Source organism: Diplotaxodon limnothrissa, linkage group LG13 (assembly GCF_057381915.1).
Source record: "Diplotaxodon limnothrissa isolate DT_005_m linkage group LG13, D_limnothrissa_male_GT1.1, whole genome shotgun sequence".
NCBI classification, from domain to species: Eukaryota; Metazoa; Chordata; class Actinopteri; order Cichliformes; family Cichlidae; genus Diplotaxodon; species Diplotaxodon limnothrissa.
The window spans coordinates 5,544,414-5,564,086 of record NC_140608.1 but is presented as its reverse complement, the minus strand read 5'-3'; the positions used below and the strand labels follow the sequence as shown (position 1 = coordinate 5,564,086).

The 19,673-nt window shown below is 37.0% G+C and overlaps 1 long non-coding RNA gene across 1 annotated transcript in view; it reads left to right on the top strand.

Annotated features, from left to right (window-relative positions):
• Positions 1-19,413, top strand: part of LOC146619727 (uncharacterized) — a 63,044-nt gene extending 43,631 nt beyond the window's left edge. The window contains exon 3 of the long non-coding RNA XR_014906667.1: positions 19,293-19,413. This is a non-coding gene — a long non-coding RNA (uncharacterized LOC146619727). The remainder of the gene's footprint in view (positions 1-19,292) is intronic.
• The last annotated feature ends 260 nt before the right edge of the window (positions 19,414-19,673 follow it).

Sequence of the window (19,673 nt, the reverse complement as noted above, 5' to 3'; positions counted from 1 at the left end):
GTTAATTGTACCCACCACTTACAATAGCAAAATACGGTAAAGATCTAATCAACAAGTCTAGAAAGCTATGACTGGATTATTTTTTAAATGATTTAACGTAATGTAAATCTCGTGTAAAGATTCTAATGGAGGGCTACAGTCTGGCAGAGAAGACACTTACTATACAATAAATCAGTCTTTTTCTTACTAAGTCAGCCAATTATTCATGTCTGAAAGTTACTACAAAGCCACCACTGTTTGCTTTTTAGGTTGGTTTTCAAGTAAGGCTAGAATGAGCAAACTCCCCTGCCTTTAAGGCTGAAGAAACTCTTTCAAAAGCCTACTGATTAAAGCCAGACCTGCCTAGCGCTCAGCAGTTTTCATCTGAATAAACTGGTTTGTTGGACAAGGGTCCAACATATCATTATACTGTCATTAGATAAACTGACATTCACTTAGTGATCTCAAAGCTTTAGTAAGAAACACTTTGCAAAGTTGGTTGTGTCAATTTTAAGCCTGCAAGAAAGATGAAAGGTGAAAGATGGCCACAAAAAAGTCCATGCTCCTGACAAGGAGCTTTTGTCCAAGAAAACATTCTCATTATTTTTTGATGCCATCCACATTCACTTTTGCATGTTTGCACAATGAAGCATTATATTCACAAAATGCTTCAGGCTGGTTTGGCATCATTTCACAATCATTAGTTTATCTACATTTACTAGTCAGATAAGTTTTTCTCAAAAAAGGATGTTGTGAAACGATGACTCAACATGTCATAGCGAGGGTGGGTTTACTGCTGACAGGAAAACTACCTGTCTATTAATAAATGTCTCACAATGACTTGTCTTGTACATAACGTCTGAGTAGTCATTGTCTTACTTTTCCTCCACATCTGAGTTAATTGCTCCTCATAGCGTTAAGTGGATCATTTTATTTTAATGGTCAGATTAAAAGCTAGCAAAGTTTTTGATGTGACAGCTGACAGGCTGACCTATGTGAAAAGTAGCTTGTTAGTATTTCACAACTACTATAAGCTGTGAATTGGGAAATCACTGGGGTACACCCGCACTACTCAAATGGGAAAAAACAGAGTGTGTTTGATACAAAAGTGCAAAATCATGCAGCTGATTGTGACAAATTTTCATGGTTCTCATTTTGCATGAGTACGACAAACATTTGCATTTGTTTTAGTTGATTCATTTGTTGCTAATGTCTAATTGTAATTCCCTGGTGAGTAACTCCACTACTAAGATGCTGGCTGTTTTTGCTTTATGCACTTGCTCTTGAAACCATAATTGCAGGTGACATTTTTTGGCTCTGTTACAGTAACTGGTTTTCTATCTGCTTTACCTTAGATAATGTATCACCCAGAAGATAAGACAGGTGGAATTTAAGCATGGATGCACGAAAAACCTGAGCTATCTATAAATGTTTGAGTCCAATTTTAGCCGTGCTATCTTACTTAAAGCTGATGTTGCTGTTACCCAACACCATGTTGACAAAAAAAAGTTTTAAGGCTTGCACTGAAAGGTTGAGAAGCTCTTCTGTAGGAATATCAAAACCTCTAAAGTGCACTGATGTGTCAGTATCGCTTTGAACTCATTCTCAGTTGTCAGATAAAATGAAGCAAATGTAAGATTGTTTTTTCAGTTCTGACAGCTCGACTACGTTTCTTGGACTGCCGCAGTTGTATTACAACCACAGAAAACTGTCAATGGGCTATGTCATATTTGCAAATTGTAGGAAACCAGCAAATCACACAAAATCTGACTAAATATGTATTAACACATAAACATGCAACAAAAATAAGCTTAACACGGTGTTTTTTTGTTTTGTTTGCTTTTGTCCTTAAATACTATTTGACAAAATCTTCATTGTAGTCAGATTTTCACCTCAAGCTTTTAGATTAACTTTAAATTATTCTTAGAACTCAACTTAAATGTTTGGCCTGTTAAGTAACATTGTTATGGTGACAAAGTCTGTCACTTGTTTTACTGTATGGGCTTCATACTGAATAGAGACAGATAAGCAAAACACTTTTAAAAGACTAGTCACTGTCTTATCAACATTAGGTCCCAACCATTGTTTGTTTGTGTGTGACTCTGTGTGCGTGAGACCTTTCCCACTTGTGGTTGCCTTCTCTCCTAGACCGTAGGAGGCCTGCAGTCTTTCACATCAGGACAGCTAGACGTCTGCATGCCACCAACACACAGAGACACACTTGTGTACACACACACACACACACACACACACACACACACACACACACACACACACACACACACACACTGTTCTGTGATGTACAGTCTGATAAACAGACAAGAGGAGAAAAAAAAGTTGATGTAAGGGCACACTATAAGTCAAATAGTCAGTTTACCTCCCACCTGCCCAGATAAAATCAGCTTGTTGTTGTTAAAAGATGCAGCAACATGTTTAAAGTGTAAATACTGAAGGGATGTTTGAGGGGGGAAACCTGCTGTGCACAGATTTAATGTTTCTGCAGTAGCAGTTTTGTAGATGATGTAGCATTTTGCATTTTTATACATAAATTTGCTTAAAGTCCTAATGTGGTGTACAGAGAGGCAGGTAGACTACCATAAAGGAGACACATGCAAGTTATATATGTTTAAAAAAGCCCCCACACACTCAAACAAAACAACAATACATAAACCCACATAAAGTGTCACTGGTTTGATTCTTGCAAAGGCTTTAAACTACATTGCCTGGGCTCCGTACTAGCTTTGATCTAAACACTTTATTATTTATTACTATAATTATCAGGATGCTGGCTTGTTGTTTTTAGTTGTTTTTTTTAAGCATGGTTCCATTTCTATCCCTGTGTGGAAGAGTAGTTAAATATGAAGCAAAGGTGGGAAAATTATTATAATTTATCTTGTACAATGTACTGATCAAAATTCTTGGCAAGCCATCAAATAGATTGAGAGAAAATCTGTACTTGATCTTTTTACATTAAATGTAGATTGCTTCCACTTTCTGGCTTGTCAGATTTGTTGCTGACCATGTTTTGTAACTTCTATAATAGAAAACATCTGGTTGTTTGGTTTTTGTCCTTAAAAATACAAATATAGCTTAGTTAAAAGTAGACAGAGGGTTCTGGAGATGGGAGAGACCTGAGTGTAGTTAATCAGTTCCTGATTGTTTGTGAGCGCTGAGTCAGAGAATTTCTTGAGATGAAGTTCTGCACTTTGAGCAAAGAGTTCTTGGCAATGATGTTGTGGGAGATTTAATAGAGTTGGGTATATTAGGCTCTCGCACCTTATGAAATTTGTTATAACTCTAAATAAACGAAGGAGAATTAAACAGACCGGCCTCATTGTTTCAGAACATTTAAACTTTGCATTTAGGAAGAGAGTGGGAGTCAGTGGTGCACAAGACTTTAGGCTTCATTGCACTTGGAAACAGCAGGTAGTTTTGTTTTCTCTTGGATTTTTTTTAATTTTTTGCATTTTAATGAAATACAAGTGAATTTTAGGTTTCACTAAGGATTGTATCGCTTGTCATATGTCAAAACTAAGTTTGTACTCATAAGAAAGAACATAAAGTTTTGTTATAAAACACATTTTAACCATTTGTTTGATTGACCAACCATCCTAAACCGCTGATTAGTCAATTTTCATATTCTTAAGACAAAGCAAAGAAGCACATTTACACAGCATCTAATGTTAGATGCTCGGATAATTCTTTTTTCCCCCGTCACTGTCATATGATTGATTAAATGTGATAGGAAGTTAGATTTCTCAAATTCTTGCTAGGATGGAGTATGCCTCAGCTGATAGTGGCAGACGTGACCTATGTTTGACGTCAGCCTTACGTGCCAGTCAGACAGGTGGGTTTGGTTACTCCAGACGGCTACTGGTTTATCTACTCCGGCAGTCTGCAGACAGGCAGTTGTTGGTTTATCTACTCAAAAGACCAAAGCTTAAAGTGCAGATTGTTTTGCATCACTAAAACTACCAGAAAGATGTTTGCTTAAAGTCCTTGTTAAAGACATTGTTTTGTTTCCTGCAGTGGTCAGAGTTCATTACTGAACAATAATTTGTGAGTCTTTCTGATTACATATGAGTCCTTACATGCTAACTAAACACTTCAGTTAGACTGAGTTTAAACTGAGGTTAAACTGAGTTTTAATGCATGAATCTACACAAAGCTGATTTAAAACCAATGAATAGATATGAAGTCTTAAAAAATCCAGTCAACTATGCATGTGATCCATTTAATGGACGTGTGTCTTTTACATCATTTCTCTAAAGGTGTCCGTTTCAGCTTTCTCTCATGAACTGGCAACAGCGTAGAACAAAACAGGATATTACTTATTGTGCCGATCACATGGTCAGCAGACATTTGAATGGAGTTTTGCTATGCTTGTTATGTCCCATTGTTGCTTGTTGCTGGGGAGCACTTCCCAGTAGAATGACCAGTGACGTGTTAAACTGCTCGTTCAGAGTTCAGCAAGCAGGTGCTTAAACGTACAGGTTGTCATGCATTTCTTGTGTGGCCCGTTCAAAGGTTGCTGCATCACACTGAAAGTTCAGCATCCTTGAAAACCCCAGTATGCTATGTAAAATTCTTTATTCATATTTGCACACATGATAGTGGTTTAATAAACTTGCGTCGACTTCCCCTGATTCACTTCCCCTCAATGTGGGATACTTAAGTGACCTTCCATAACTCAAACAGATATCTGTGTTAGTCATCAGCATGATAGTAAGAGACTGAATGTTAAGGGAGACACAGTCCATTGTAATCACTCATCATTTTGTCGGCACAGTCAAAATTAATAAAAAAAACCCCAGAAAAGAAGTCTTCAGCTTCGTGGGTTTCTTTCTTGTGAATTATTTTAAGTAGTCAATCATCATGCTCAGTGGAGCAGAGGACCCTAAACACAGCATATGGGCTCTTAAAGTGCAAGGGAAGGGCGTTTAATTCTGAATCTTCTGCTGCCAGCAGACCACCTGGTTGCTAGTTACTCGATTATAGAGTGTAGTGGGGAATTATTAGTCAGCACAGCTGCAGCACAAAGCAAATAAATGCAATGTGTTTCCCTTGATTCGTACATTTATTCTTACATTATGCACTCACTATATACTGTGTCTGAAATTAATCTGGCTTATTTTATAAATCCATTTAACTGCTTTATGTGGTGTTGTTCATGCTAGCTCTAGCGTGGCTCATGGGAACCGTTCAAAAGAACAGAGACATTATTAATGTTATTAACAACTGTGCTAAAGTAAAACATGAATAATTATCTAAATATGTCCCGCTGCTGCTATGTTTTCCCTGCAGGAGAGGTTACAGATGTTGGCAAATGCTTTAATATAAAATATGCAATTGTGCCTGCAATTATATTATTGTTTTATAAACCATTTTACACTTGAATACTATTGGAGAATGCTAATGGAGACTTACAGGAGGCCTGAGGTGTTGCTAAAATCGGGGGGGTCACAAGTTTTGTTGTCACTTCTGTGTGGAACAGTTCAGCGAATAATTTTAGGTACGTCACATTTTGACAGTCATTCATACATTTATTCAGTCATTGGTAGTTGCCCAGGTCAACCTCAGACCATCTGTGTTTAAACATACAGAGCACACACGCTCATAGTGGTAGTTTTTGAGCCGGGGGAGAGTTTTACTCATTCACTTTCTCCACATAGTTTTTCCGAGCTTGACTTTCTCTACGTCGTATTTTACGCCAGCTGCAGGCAGGCAGGTTGTGTTATTAGTCACAGTGAGTAAAATTCAAACCGCTTGATTTAATCCCTTAATACCAGGCTTCACTGCGAGCGAATTTAAAGAATGAATTGGTATCGTTCAAAACGAACAGGGTAACAAACGCAGTTTATTAATATAGAAATAATGTAGCCTATATGTTCATGCAGCAGGATGTTTGTTCTTGAAACAGTTAGTGTGGAGGTGTGTGAGGCCTAGTCATAGGGTTTTTCTCCTCACCACTTCACAGTACTTTCAGCAGATGGCGGTGTGTCGTTTTGACATCTCATTTCAAAATGGAGATGGCTGTTTTGAGGCCATAGCTCTCCCAGGCTCTGTTCTGTGTGCAACCTCCCACATCCCTGCTCTGTCAACTGAGAGATAGGTATACACGCACCACAATGTAACCCACGTGTCTTTCTGTGTTACTTTTTTCTTGTTTTTTTTCCCTCTTTCATACCGTTTTATTTTCTTTCACTTTTCTCATGTTTCTGGTTTAAAGAAACATGATGTGTGCAAACACTCTTTGCACACCAAAGGGTGAAAAGTAGATTTTTCTCTTTTCCTCCGCCTGCAGTGAAACTGAATCAAAAAGAGAACTACTTTGATCGGTGAGGCATTAAAGGTGACATGATTCAGACTGAACCCACGTTTTAGAAACTAATGCTTCATAGTGAAATGTAAAGTATGACTAGTAAATGTGTTGCAGAATTTATGACAAACCTTTTTTTTCTTTAATAGATAGATCAAAAGCTTCCCACATTTCTTTTGAATATAATTTTACCTGTTTCAAATTGTTAAGTCACCAGTCTTTTTTACTTTCGTTTTTGTTTCTCTTTTTTTTCTGTGTATCATGGCAGGCTAAAATATCAGTGACACTCGAATGTAGGGAAGTAAAGTTCCTAGAGGCAAAAATGCATTTTTGCTAAATTTAATTTGTTTATTTAAAGGCAGAAATTATTAGATTGCTCTTATTTATGGAAGCTCTTTATTTTGGTCACAACTCCCTTTCTGCTTCTTTTTTGTATTTTTTTTCTCGTATACTTTTCCCCTCTTTCAAAACATCTGCGACAGAGAGAGAGAGGAAAAGCAGATTTCAGCGACTGTTGTCTCATCCTCGCAGCTTCCTTTTGAGTTTTTGAAACACACACCGCGCCTGATCGCTTCAAAGCTTAGCCTCAACGTCTTCTCTTTTGCTCTCTGACTAATTTTGATAGTAAATGATGCAGCGTAAAGCTGGTCTGTCTCTCCTTTATATTTTTAGGCGACGTAGTCATGCTGGATTATGTCATGTTTATCAGGTGTCTTTTGTGAAATAGGTCGGGGGGATGATCGTCTCCAGCAATAGCTATTTACATCGCACGAAGGCAAACTTGGTCTCTGTTGTCTGGGGAAAAATTGTCCACCTCAAATCTGATTTGACTGTGTGTTCACGGTTTTAGTCTGACGCTAGAAAATTGTAGTCGAAGGCTGGCTGCTCTTTTTGTCATAGGCCCCTGAATGCTACTCCGTGTCCCTGAGTGTGAAAAGCAAGTTAAATTGTCAGTGTTGTTGTACAAGAGTATGCTAAGTAATTATAGAAATCTGGACGTGAGCACAGCGTGTGGTTTATTTGCTTCATGTTTGTGTTTTTTAATAAATAAAACGACCAGTAATAGTGAAACTCTGAATCAGAATGAGATTACTTTGATCGATGATTCTTTAAAGGTGACATATAAACTCTTGAACTGTGGGTGGAGTGGTGTTAAATGTTGGCAAACGGTTCTTTTTTTTTGTTAGGTCCAAACTACATTTATGAAAGTGTGCCTCCACTGAGGGATGTTTCATCTGTCACTAGGAAACAAAGGGTTCATGTGCTGAAACAGTCAGTATTTTATCGAGTGTTTATGTAACTATTAAATTCCAGTTTTGACATTTAAATCATTGGTTATGAACAAATTGAACAATATAAATTATACAATATGAGCACTGCCACACTCGTATCTCTAAAATGATAGGTCATATTGAAAGTGAAGCAGATATTGAGACACTAACGTGACCTTTTATTTATGTCGAATATGTTTTTCGAGTATATCTATGTCAGTTTCAAAATGGTCAAAACTAACATGTGAGCCGTAACCTGTGACTGATTGTGAGTTAATTGGTGTCACACTTGTTTTCTTCTTATAAATAAATCCATAAGTCATTCTGAAACTATGATGCTTTGGAGTGATAATATTACCAGAGCATCAGGGGAAATTTGCCTTGTGAATGTTCGGTTCGCTGCCTGCCCACTCAGTTTCGACTGGAAACAAAAAAAAAATCTTTTAACCTTTTCAGCAACAACAAATGCATGCTTAAAAAAAGAAGAGAAAAAGAAAAAAAAGAGTGAAAATGAGGGAGGCTGAATATTGTCAGTTGTGTTTAGCTTCTTCTTTTTTTTTTTTGGACTGTTGACAATCAGATCAGTAAAAATCCTGCTGGTGATGATCCAGCAGAATTATGACTCGTGCCAGAGTCAGTTTGACTCACTATTTTTCACCTTTCTCTTTGTGTTTTTCCCCATTTTTAAATATATTTTTTATTACACGTCTCATGTCACCCATGTCTGATTATTTCTTTCTGGTTTATGACTGAGACAAGTAGTTTCAAAATGAGACCGTTTTATGGCACGTTCTGCACATACAATTTTGATCATATTTAATTTTACTAGCGACCCAGTTGTTAACTGCAGTTTCATTGGAACAACAATTCAGAATTTCTTTGTCCCTCTAGAGTAGTTTAAGTTTGAATTGACTGCTCGTGCTGGTTATATTTGCCTGTGCTGATTACTCAAATGCAGAAAAAAACATTTTAATCGTTTTATGAAAATTTGTTTTATATTTATCATAAATATCCACCTTTTCCATATAACCCTTTTGTGCTTAAATTGTATCCTTCAGTATTGTGATGTAGTTTTTAAGATGAAAAAAAAAATATTTGACAACTGTCAGGTTGTTGATTACTTCTGACAGCTGGTGAGTTAGTTGTTCCTTTTGCTGACTTTAATCTCTTATCTTAATTATAACCTTAATCATTTGCTGCAGAGTTTGCTGCAGGGAGTTTTCTTATAGTGCTCCCACACAGTGGTTAGTTTAAGATATTAAATGTCAGAGTCTGTATGAAAAGTTTCTCTGGTCTAAAATGAGACAATAAGTAAATATAAACATGTTTATGGTTTCAGACAAGCAGTGTTGCATGCTCAGTGTCCGTGGGTGGCATCACTTTGTTGCCATCAGTAACTGTTTGACTAATCAGTCGCTAATTTGTTCCGTGTATGTGTTGTGTGTGTGAGTGTGTGTGTCTGTTTGCACAGCTACCATATGTATTGATCTCTGTGCACACATGATCGGTAGACATACACCGATTAGTGCATATCTGAGGTCGTATACATTAGCAGTGAATATTTACGTGTATGTGCACAGTACACTCCTCCTTTGTTAATATATCTGCAGATCTGTGTTTATACTGTTTGTGCGTTTGTGGCTGGTTTTTTCTTTTTTGTTTGTTTTTTTTGTTTTTTTGTGGAGGGTGGGGGATGGGACTGGGGTCTCTGAATTAGTGTACACCAGCTCTCTGGTATTTATTATGACTTTTTAAATACAGTGTGTGTGTTTTGTTTTGTATACACAGTAATTTCTCTAATTCTTTTGTCTTTTTATGTCTCTTAGTATCTGTCCTTGCCAAGATTAATATACATTTGCATCTGTGTGTGAAGTAATTGTTGTAATTGAATGCACTTAAAGTCTGTGCTAATTATTTCTAACTACATATTGTATAAAACTACATATTTGCACCGTGACTGGGCAAATATGTAGTTTTATTTCTGACAGCATGTGTAGTTGTTTTTGTTTATGTCAACATAGTGTGTGCATAGCTGTGTGCATATATTTTTTTTCTATTTTCTGCACGTTTGTCTGTTTTCATTGCTCAGTGCACATATAATACTGAAGGGTGTGTGAGTGCATCCACACATTTTTGTTTTGTGCCATTGTAAAGCTACGTGCAGTATTTGTGCATATTTGTTGTACAACATACTTAGAAGCACATACATCTATATGTGTTTCTAAGTATGCATGTGCCTTCATATAAAGGCAGTTATCTATGTTAATATGCCACTGTGTGTTGCTCTAAGCATGTGCTTCAGATTTTTTCAGTGTTTATATTTTTAGCCTACACATATGGTGTGCGCATATTATCATGTCTGTCTATATGTGCACTACATGTGCGTACATTACAACTTATGTAAAATTAGTACTCCTGCTATACCTAAGACATTGATGTGCTGTTGCAAGTGTGTGTGTGTGTGTGTGTGTGTGTGTGTGTGTGTGTGTGTGTGTGTGTGTGTACTTTTTACAAACTGTCATTATAAAAATGAAAATCATAACAGCAACAACAGCAGACAATAGTAGGCTTTCTGTGTATATGCATTTGTGAATGTGTATGTTGGCTGATTGTAGAGCAGCTGTGTTTGTGTTAATTTAACAGGTTTTGTAGCTTTCTCAATATGTTTGCATGTACAGTATAGTAAGCAAGTATACTAATAATAATTATACTGTGGTCTATGTGGACATACGACAGTTTCTTTTTGTTATGTTAGGTGCCCATGTTTTTGTCCGTGTGTGTTTATATGTGGCACTTGCTATCATCCATAAGTTTCTAGAGTACATGATTTTAGGAAAATATAATGATAACATGTGTTACTTCTGGCTTTTTGCAGATAAGGATTAATAATATTTTAATAGAAAAGCCTGCAGAAAGTAATGGAGACAACAAACACACTAAAATCAGTGGATTTGGACACAGTTCTTAACATTACAAACTGTGTCAGTACACCTGGCAACAAAATAATATTTTTATTAGACTTTCAATGCTGTTAAAGGATTATCAGTCTGTAACACGTGTCAAATGAAGATTCTTATATATCTATCGATATATCGATAGATATATAGATATAGTGTCAAAAATGCTGTGAACCACATTACTCCCTCTACAGTCAGATTTAAAGCTGCTGTATTGCACAGCCCTATCAACTGAAATTATCAAAGCCTGATGGGTGCGATCTTTCCCATTATACTCCAACTCATAGGCCTCTAGGGGTTCACTGAATGGTTTCAGCAATAGATTTGAATCATATGGTTTGGCCTTCATTTGAACAACTGGGTAAGATTTTCGGACTGAACAACATCATAAAAACATCAAATAAGGCAATAGGTTGGAAAAATGATGTTCAGCCCTCCAGTAGAGTTCCAAATAGTTGGTAAATCCATTGAAGCTCTTGTAGCAGGATCTGGTGGTTCAACATTACTTCCTGACTAATTTTAATTTGTCTCTTTGTCATGCAGGACTGTCCATGAGGTCTGGGGTCAGCTTACTTACACATCTTTTAGGTCAGTTGATCCTTTACTCTGTGTGAGTATTAATGCATGTGTGAGTATTAGCAGTTTCAATGTGTACAGTGGCCTGCGTGTGTGGGCTGCAGAGTGCACGTATATATTTGCATGCACGTGGACGTGTGAAAGGGTTTGTTCCCTCTTCTCGCTGCTCATCATTTGGCCCAGCTGACATTTAAACATTCAAATCAGAGACTGTTTATCGTTGTTTGAGGGCCATGAGAAGATTTCATGTTTTGTTTTAGATAATCACTAGAGTCGCTTTATGTAAAGACTCGGTCTCTTACTGTAAGATCTACTTAAGAGATGCTGACGTCAAACAAAGGCTTCACATCTGCCAGAACTTTTCAGGAACTAAGAGAGAATTGTTTTTAGCTTCACCACCATGTTGTTGAGTCTTTTTTTTTTAAACTATCAAACTCGTGTTTTTTATAGCTCTTTAAAGTTACTTCATGTTGTGTATGTGTGGTTTTTATTATGATTTTTTATTTCTTTTTGTTCTATTTGGGTCCTGCAGAGGCAAGGTCCTCTTAACTGCACATGCAAGACTATCTCGCAAATACCTTTGAATTAGAAACGTATTTCAGATTTCTGCCTTTACTTTTCATATACATTTTGTTGCAAGAGGAGGGATTTGATGAGGCTGATGAGGAGGAAATTGTATCTGTGTCAACAAAACACAAGACTTACACAATATTTTGAAAATGGCATTTTCAACACTTTTTTGATATTGTATTTCCTATAATATGCAAGGATGCTGGCTGTCAGCATTTTATATGAAGACCTTGTTTAGATGCTCTTTGTGAGGGCTTTGAAAGTTTTGTGTGTGATAAAATAAAGATTTTTATTTTTATATCAACATTTTATGACCAAAATATGCCGCAGATCGCTGAGTCTTAAGGCATCAACACTTCACATCCTGAGGTAAACACTATGACAAAGGCCTGTGTTGATATATTAAACAATGATATCTATTCAGCTATTGCCAATTTCAGCTGGCTGAAATTGACTTTGCCAGTTATTATGAATAAGTCAAATGTTCTTTCACTTTGATGAAGTAGTCTGCACAACTGCCACTTGTTTTTAAAAAATGACTATATGAAGGATATAAAAAATTCACATACAATATTATCTGTTTCCAAGCCTTTATTGTGTAATCTGTATAGGTGTGTCTTTGGACAAGTTCAGCCTCTTGAAACTGAAATTCAAATGACACTCTCAGATAGTTATCTTTTCATGTCTGGATTTTAACTCCTGTTCACAATATAACAAACATCTACATGACACTCTTGCAGTTTCAAGTTTTCAGTGGTATACTTCAGGCTGGCTGTACTGATACTGATTATAGCAGCATGATCTAGTTTTGTTTGTCAGAGTACCATAGTACCATTTTCACTACGGCTGTGTTTACGTTGGGTTCATTCGGTTGTAGCACTATGATATCTGTATCATTTGAATAGTGGGTGTCAACGTTTTTTAGTATTTCAAAGCCCTTACACCGTCCTAACTGATACACGGCACCTGTATGACCCACTTGTCTATAAGTGCAGACCATTAAACCTAAAAGAAATCTTGGGGCCCAGCAATGATGTAGGAACTGCAGAGTTTGTTTTTTTAATCAAATTGCATCCTATTCAGCTAACACTATAAATGTAGGAACAATTACCTGCACCTTCATTCTGGTAAAGTAAATAGCTGTCATAGTAAAATCAATACTTATTTCACTTCTATTTTCCTTAACCTCCTAAGACCCGAACTCTTCCATGGCATGCACTTTTAATTTCTCTTTGATATTTGGGCATATTGGGACCCGATGAATGTAAAAACAAAGAATTACCAGTTTTTTGTTTCTGAGAAAAATGAGATCCACATATGAAGTTATTTGTTTAAAATTTTGATAGAGCAGTGGCAGTATAATGTCCTCGTGAGTGGATATCAGACCATTGTAGAGCAAAAGTTAGTATTTTGGTCTTGACAATCCAAAATGGGATGTCCACATATGTGGACGCCAGGTCCTAGGAGGTTAAATAAGTGTTTTATGTGTGTATCACTAACAGCTAAATGCAAACCACCAGTAACTACCTCAGTGTTCATTACCCATCACCATAGTATCATTTTTATTAAGGAATTCATTATATTAGTTACTAGCTGACGTACTGATCATTTCTCTACAGTAATATGAATCAAAGGGTATTTGCTGACGTACCATATATTGAGCTATAAAAATAGATCAGCATTCACTATCACTTCTACTCTCGGCTTCAGTCCTCTGTAACTCTAAACCAGCTCTCTGAGTCCACAGTTCCGTGAAGATAATGTTGGCAGCAAATCTGCAGGTAGGGAGCTAAGGTGCAAACAAAAACATTAGCAGCAGAAAGTTTGGAACCACTGCACTCTTTGAAGTTTTGTTGTGGAAAGTTAAAGATTCCCTTGAATATTAGTCCTAACTTTTGCTTATTCTCAGTGGCTCATCATTGCGTGCTGTTATCGCCATGAAAGGCTTTAGTTCTAGGAACCACTTTGCTATTGTCAACATAGTCGGTGACCTGCATAGGAACCTCAGATAAATGTAAATATGCCACAGTACAGCATATACTGAGAACTGAAACGTATTGATTCTGGATTTTCCCTGTGCTCCGCTGCCTGAGTCACTCACTGATATTAAACCTCTCACTTCCTTTTTGAAGCCGCTTTGTTTACCAGCCAACATGCTATTTTTACAGGAGGCCTCTGTTTGCTCACAGAATCGGTTTACTATTGAAAACAATGTGTTCTCTTAAGTGCGTATTTTGTTTAGAACAGCACAAATATCATTGTAACCTCTCATCTTATACTAGAAGTGCATCTGCGGAAAGATGTACTTGAAGCAGTAATTAAGGCTGAAAACTCTACTTAATCCCGGGCCACTCTGTTAGCACAAAAACAACCAACCAAACAAAATTGAGGCGGGTATTGCTCACAAAAAAATTCAGTTTGGCTATATTGCTTCAGAATCTATAGAAAATGAGAAAAACAAAACAATAATAATCAGTCGGTAATTAATTAACATTTAATTCAACACGTGAGTGAACAAGAAAAGTTAGTTGCCATAACTATTTGAAAGTAGGTCAATAGAAGCATTACTGAAGTAATTATGATTTTATGTGTGTTTATAAAGTTATCAGTAACTCATTTAGAGGTAAAATGATTATTCACAATACAATCATTTGTTAGCAACACCCTTAGTAGTGAGGTGCAATTTATTTGTCCACTATGTACATATGCCAGGAATGTTATTCCAATTAGTAAATAGAAAATATATGGGACTGACTGGAAGGTATTTATGGGTGTATTTGTCCTGTGGATACTGTGGCAAGAGCACAGAGTTTATCTCGGTGTGTTCTGAGACTCATTCCTGCTTGTTTTATTACCGCTGTTCACAGCGGGACAAAATGACCCTCGAGCTACGGGGAAATGTCCCAGTAGGCAGTCAGCCACTGCTTGTTACCATCTACAACTAACAGTTTTCTGAGTAAATAGTTCTAAATGCAAGTGAAACCAGACATTACATATTTTTTCAGATGCTGATGGCTATACCCAAGTACCATCATGCACTGTGTGTCATTTTAAAAGTCAAACTTCCAGAAAAAAAGGATGTGCTGCATTTTTGGTCAAGACAGAGGTCACTGGTAACATGAATCATTCAGCAGTTCTCTCTTCATGGAAAGGAAGCATTAGTATTAGATACACTTTAAAAACACAGTCTTAAAAATATTTTTTAATTATTAGATTTCAGTTTAGTTAGATTTATTTAGTGCGAAATTCACAACTATAGTCACCTCAAGCCTAAAGATTGAGGAGAATCCCCAGGAATCAGGTGATTCCCATATGCGCAAGCACTTGCCCACAATGGGAAAAAAAGAGCTCTTTTAACGGGAAGAGGCCTCTTGCAGAACCAAGCTCAGGGAGTGGCGGCCATCTGCTGTAACTTGTTGGGGGGTGAAGGGGAAAGAAGAGAGAAGAAGGAGGGCATAGAGAGATCACAAAAACACTCTGGGGAAAAACACAAACAAGGATTAACAAACGGTGTGATAAATGTTAAATGATAGAGTCGATAAATGTTAGTGCTACCTTGACAAACTAAAAAAAGGAATGATGAGATAATGCTAACTACTGCACTTTTGAACATTTTAATGAAGCTAATTAAATTTAAGGAGAAACTCTGAGGCCTTTTTCAAATTTATTCATTTTGCCTACATGTTTATTTCACCTCTGACTCAACTATGGACCAAGAAATTATTACAAACCACTGGTAGCTTTCTGTAGTGAAATATTAGAAGGGCCTTCTGCATTTGATTAGATATTTTCACAATACTCGACCTGTACTGGTTCAAAAATGAGCTCTCATCTTCTTCTTTCAGCTATTCTTTTTAGGGGTCTTTGATTTGGCAAAGATTTGATCCTGGATGCCCTTCCTGACAAAACTCTCCCCATTTGTCCAGGCTTGGGATCGATACTAGGAATACACTGACTTGAGGTCCCCCTGTGGCTGGCTTATTTTAACAGCAAAAATATTATATTTAAATTTGGCCTGGGAGCTAAAAGTGAAATATTGTTGATACGTTTACTGTAAGTCTTGTGATTACAAAGCAAAGCAATGGAAAGGATCATGTCTGATGCCTCTCATTCACTTCTGTGAAATCAGGATGAATTCCCACCTTTCTGCTTTTTGGCTTAAAATAGCTGTTATTATGTACATTCGATTTGCTCAGCATTTCACTGATATCTGCTTTGGATCCACCATTCTACACTATAGTGGAAGGTGTTTGTGCCGTTGACAAAAAAACACCTCCGGCCAACTCTGGTCGAGTTCACAAATTTCTTGGAGACCGGGTTAGATCTCCGTGATGGTATTATCCACCAAAACAGGTTTGACAAGATGAGCATTACTGTTATGCTTGCAAAAAATTTGTTTGTGAAAGGTCAGTGAAAGACTTTGATCGTACAGATCTGTAGATTGTGCTTAGTGACTCATTTAGCTGCATAGTGAATGCCACCAACTTTGGTTCATTATCTTGGATAACATTTTTACTGATGGATGACTAAGTGTGTTTTTGATGTGGGGGAGTTAAAACTTAAAATTCAGAAGTTTATAATCAGCTAATGTGTCGATTATTTATCCTATCCTTTATTTTTCATTCCATAAAGCATCAGATAATATTTGGAAAGACTTTCATGAGCTGGTATCTTGTAGTTATAACTATTTTCACCTCTGTTTATTATTGTAATTGCAGCTTCAGATCAATGGGAGTTGGTTTATTGTTTTAAAGAGATACTGGTGGAGGTATAGCATACAAATGTGGAGCAGCTGAACTCGCCAAGCTCAGAGCCTTTTGGAAATTTGAAGTTTTTATATTTGTTGAGTGTTCCAATCTGTTGTGCTAACTTTAGCTACTGCTTTGCCTGCATATAAAAATGATCTGCTCATGTTAGAGTAGGAGGGCATGAGAACTCTTCACATTTGGTGTGAGGGCTGGACAGGAGTCCTCTTGGGTGCAGTTGATATCGTTAAACCACAATGTGTTGTTTTTCTGTTACTTTCGGTGTTAAATGTGGACTATTTAAGCTGTGGGTGTGGACGATTTGAAGGGCTGAAAGGGGTCTCAGTATGTAAGCTAATAAGTAATGGAATATTTTTTCTGCATCATGAGTTACATTTTTTACAATGTGTGCTGGTGATGAGTAAAGCACACATTGTAAAAAGTTTATTCCTCTATTGACTTCATTTTTTTAAATTTAGCACCAAATAACAACAACAGTCGCCTCAAGGCACTTTATATTGTAAGTTAGACCCTACAATAATACATACAGAGAAAAACCCAATAATCATATGAGCCCCTATGAGCAAGCACTTTGGCGATCGTGGGAAGGAAAAACTCCCTTTTAACAGGAAGAAACCTCCGGCAGAACCAGGCTCAGTGTTAAAATGTATATAGAACACTATTAGCAGCGATTCAGCTGATGATATTGAAAGGAAACTAATAATGCAGATTAGATATTTAAAGCTTTATTTTGGGAAAAAGTGGGAGAAGGAGAGCAGAGGAATGTAACGCAAGAAATAGTCCAGGGCAGAATTGAATCCAGGCCCCTGCATTAGTCTTTGAGCATATGGGTTACCTGCTCAAACCTCTCTGCTATCCCATTACCCCATAGATTACATTTTATTCATTTAGGTTTTGTCAATTGTCATCTGTAAATAGACAGCTTAGCTTTGTAAATAATAGCATGCTTGTTTCTACAGTCATGGCCTTCCAGCACTGAAAACACAGATGTTTCATCCCTGTAAATATGATTTAATCCAACTTTTTTGGGTCAGATTTTCTGCAAAAGCATCAAATAAAAACCTCAGTGGTCCTGTGAATTCAGAATAAGGAGTCAGATTTGCTGGGGGTGTACTGCTGCAGTGTAGCTAGAGGAGCTCTGGTGTGTGTGAGTGTGTGTAAAAAAACAAATTTAAAAAATCCTAACAACCACTCATCATCTAGTGTTCTGCATATTCTGCAACTGGTCATTTTAAATCTCTAAGTACAAAAAGAATTCATCAGTGATTCAGTGCAGTATTTCTGCTATGAATTCTCGAGGGAAAACTGTGTCCTACTGTTGAAAATTTCAACACGTAAGGCCAAAACAAAGGAGGAACAGGATACAAAAGGATATAAATAGCGCTCCAAAGTTTTTAAATAATTCCTTTATAAATGAAAGATAGGAAGATATGAATATTAAAAGTTGACCGCCCACATCTGAGCTTCTTTCACCTTCTCTTTGTCTCTCACACATAAGCAGGCTTCATGTTTAGTTAAAACACACCCACACAAAAAGGGCTTTTTGCATCTGTCTGCTGTGTGTGGGATGACTTTTCAGACATGGTCTCATGTGTCAAACAATGCACTGACATGTGAATGGTGAGAAACTAAGTCAGAAGACTGTTGGCACAAAATGTTAAACCCGGGTTCCTATCACTTTCTCTCTGACCCATGTAGGAAGGTTAAGTGGTTAGAGATTGTTGTTTGTTTTAAATGAAAAAAACCTTTGTGTGATTTGGTGTGTGAGTTACTGGAATATCTCTAAAACCTGTGTACTATTTTCAGAGAAAGTCAGATAGTCGGATCCAAGTGTACGTGGTTTTCTGGAAATTATTTTTTAGAAAGATTTTATACGTATATTTTTTTCGGTACTCTGTCATCAGTTACTGCACCCATCACCCATGTACAGTGTTATTGGAACATGCATACTTCACCTAATTATGAAACGATGTGTACTCATCCGGCATCTTTCAGTGGTTAAAATGTGAGAGACGATAAATTCCAGCAGTGAAGGCATCCTGGCGTCACTCCAGAAAATTTTTAATTGCGCGTAGCAATGAAGACAGCGTCATTTCAGTTTTCCGTGAGAAATTTGCGCGTAAATAATGGGTGCTTTGCACATGACAAATGCACGCGGCTCTTTCTGTACGGAAACTGTGTTTCTGAATTAAAACTGTGCCGTGTGTGTGCGTATACCTCCGCATAAACTTTGCACCATTCATACAGAGACGTTTATGAGTCAGCTGAAAGGACTGTGATATCATATTGCACCCTACAAAACGATAACATCAAAGAATTTGGGCAACATATTATTTAAGCTTTAACAGACATTTTTATAGTAATATTTTAAATGTTGCAAAATAAATCACGTTGTAAACACGTAACAGACTAGATATTTTTTATAACAATTCTGTTAGTATGATTGTATAATTGTGCATAATGGTGGTATATTGGCTTCTTGGATGGTTTAGTGTTGCTATGGTATATTACCGATGCTAGATTAAGGACAAAACTGACCTAATTTTTGTCCAGACAATTATATTCGGTGTATTTACATTAAAAAGCATATGTGTCACAGCAAATGCACACTTTAGAAGAAAACCTAGCGGCACCGAGATTCCAGAATTCCTAAGAACTTGGAAAAAACAAATGAGAAAACTAAATTAAGACATTTGTTTTTTATTTAAACATCATTAAAAATGAAACATACTGATGTCTTTGTCTTACAGTTTGAGACTCTTTAGATAATATATCTGCTTGTTTTGAAAGCCGTGTTTCCAGGACTCAATTCTTTGAGGTGATATGCTAAAGTGGGGATTTTTTTATTTTGCAGGTCTAAGACGCAGGATTGAGAAACAGTTTCACCACAGGACTATCAGACTGGTTTCCACCACATTCACCCATCCTGACAAGCGGTGGGGAAACCACCCCAGCAAAGCTCATCTGGTAGGAGTGCACACATTTGTAAACTACTGTACTTGGCAGTCTGATTAGTGCCTTGTTGAAGATATCAAATATGTTTATCTGATTTTAATCCTTCGCTATTCCTACTGTGTGTCGGCAGTGCATATTACACACATGGATTATATAGTTGCGAGTGTAGTCAAGATCAAACATGGGAAACCCCTGACCCGAAGTTAAAGTGATTTATACACCTACCTGACATTACCCTATTTTGTCGAAGTCTGCTCATCTCCAGCTCGCAGTTGCAGAC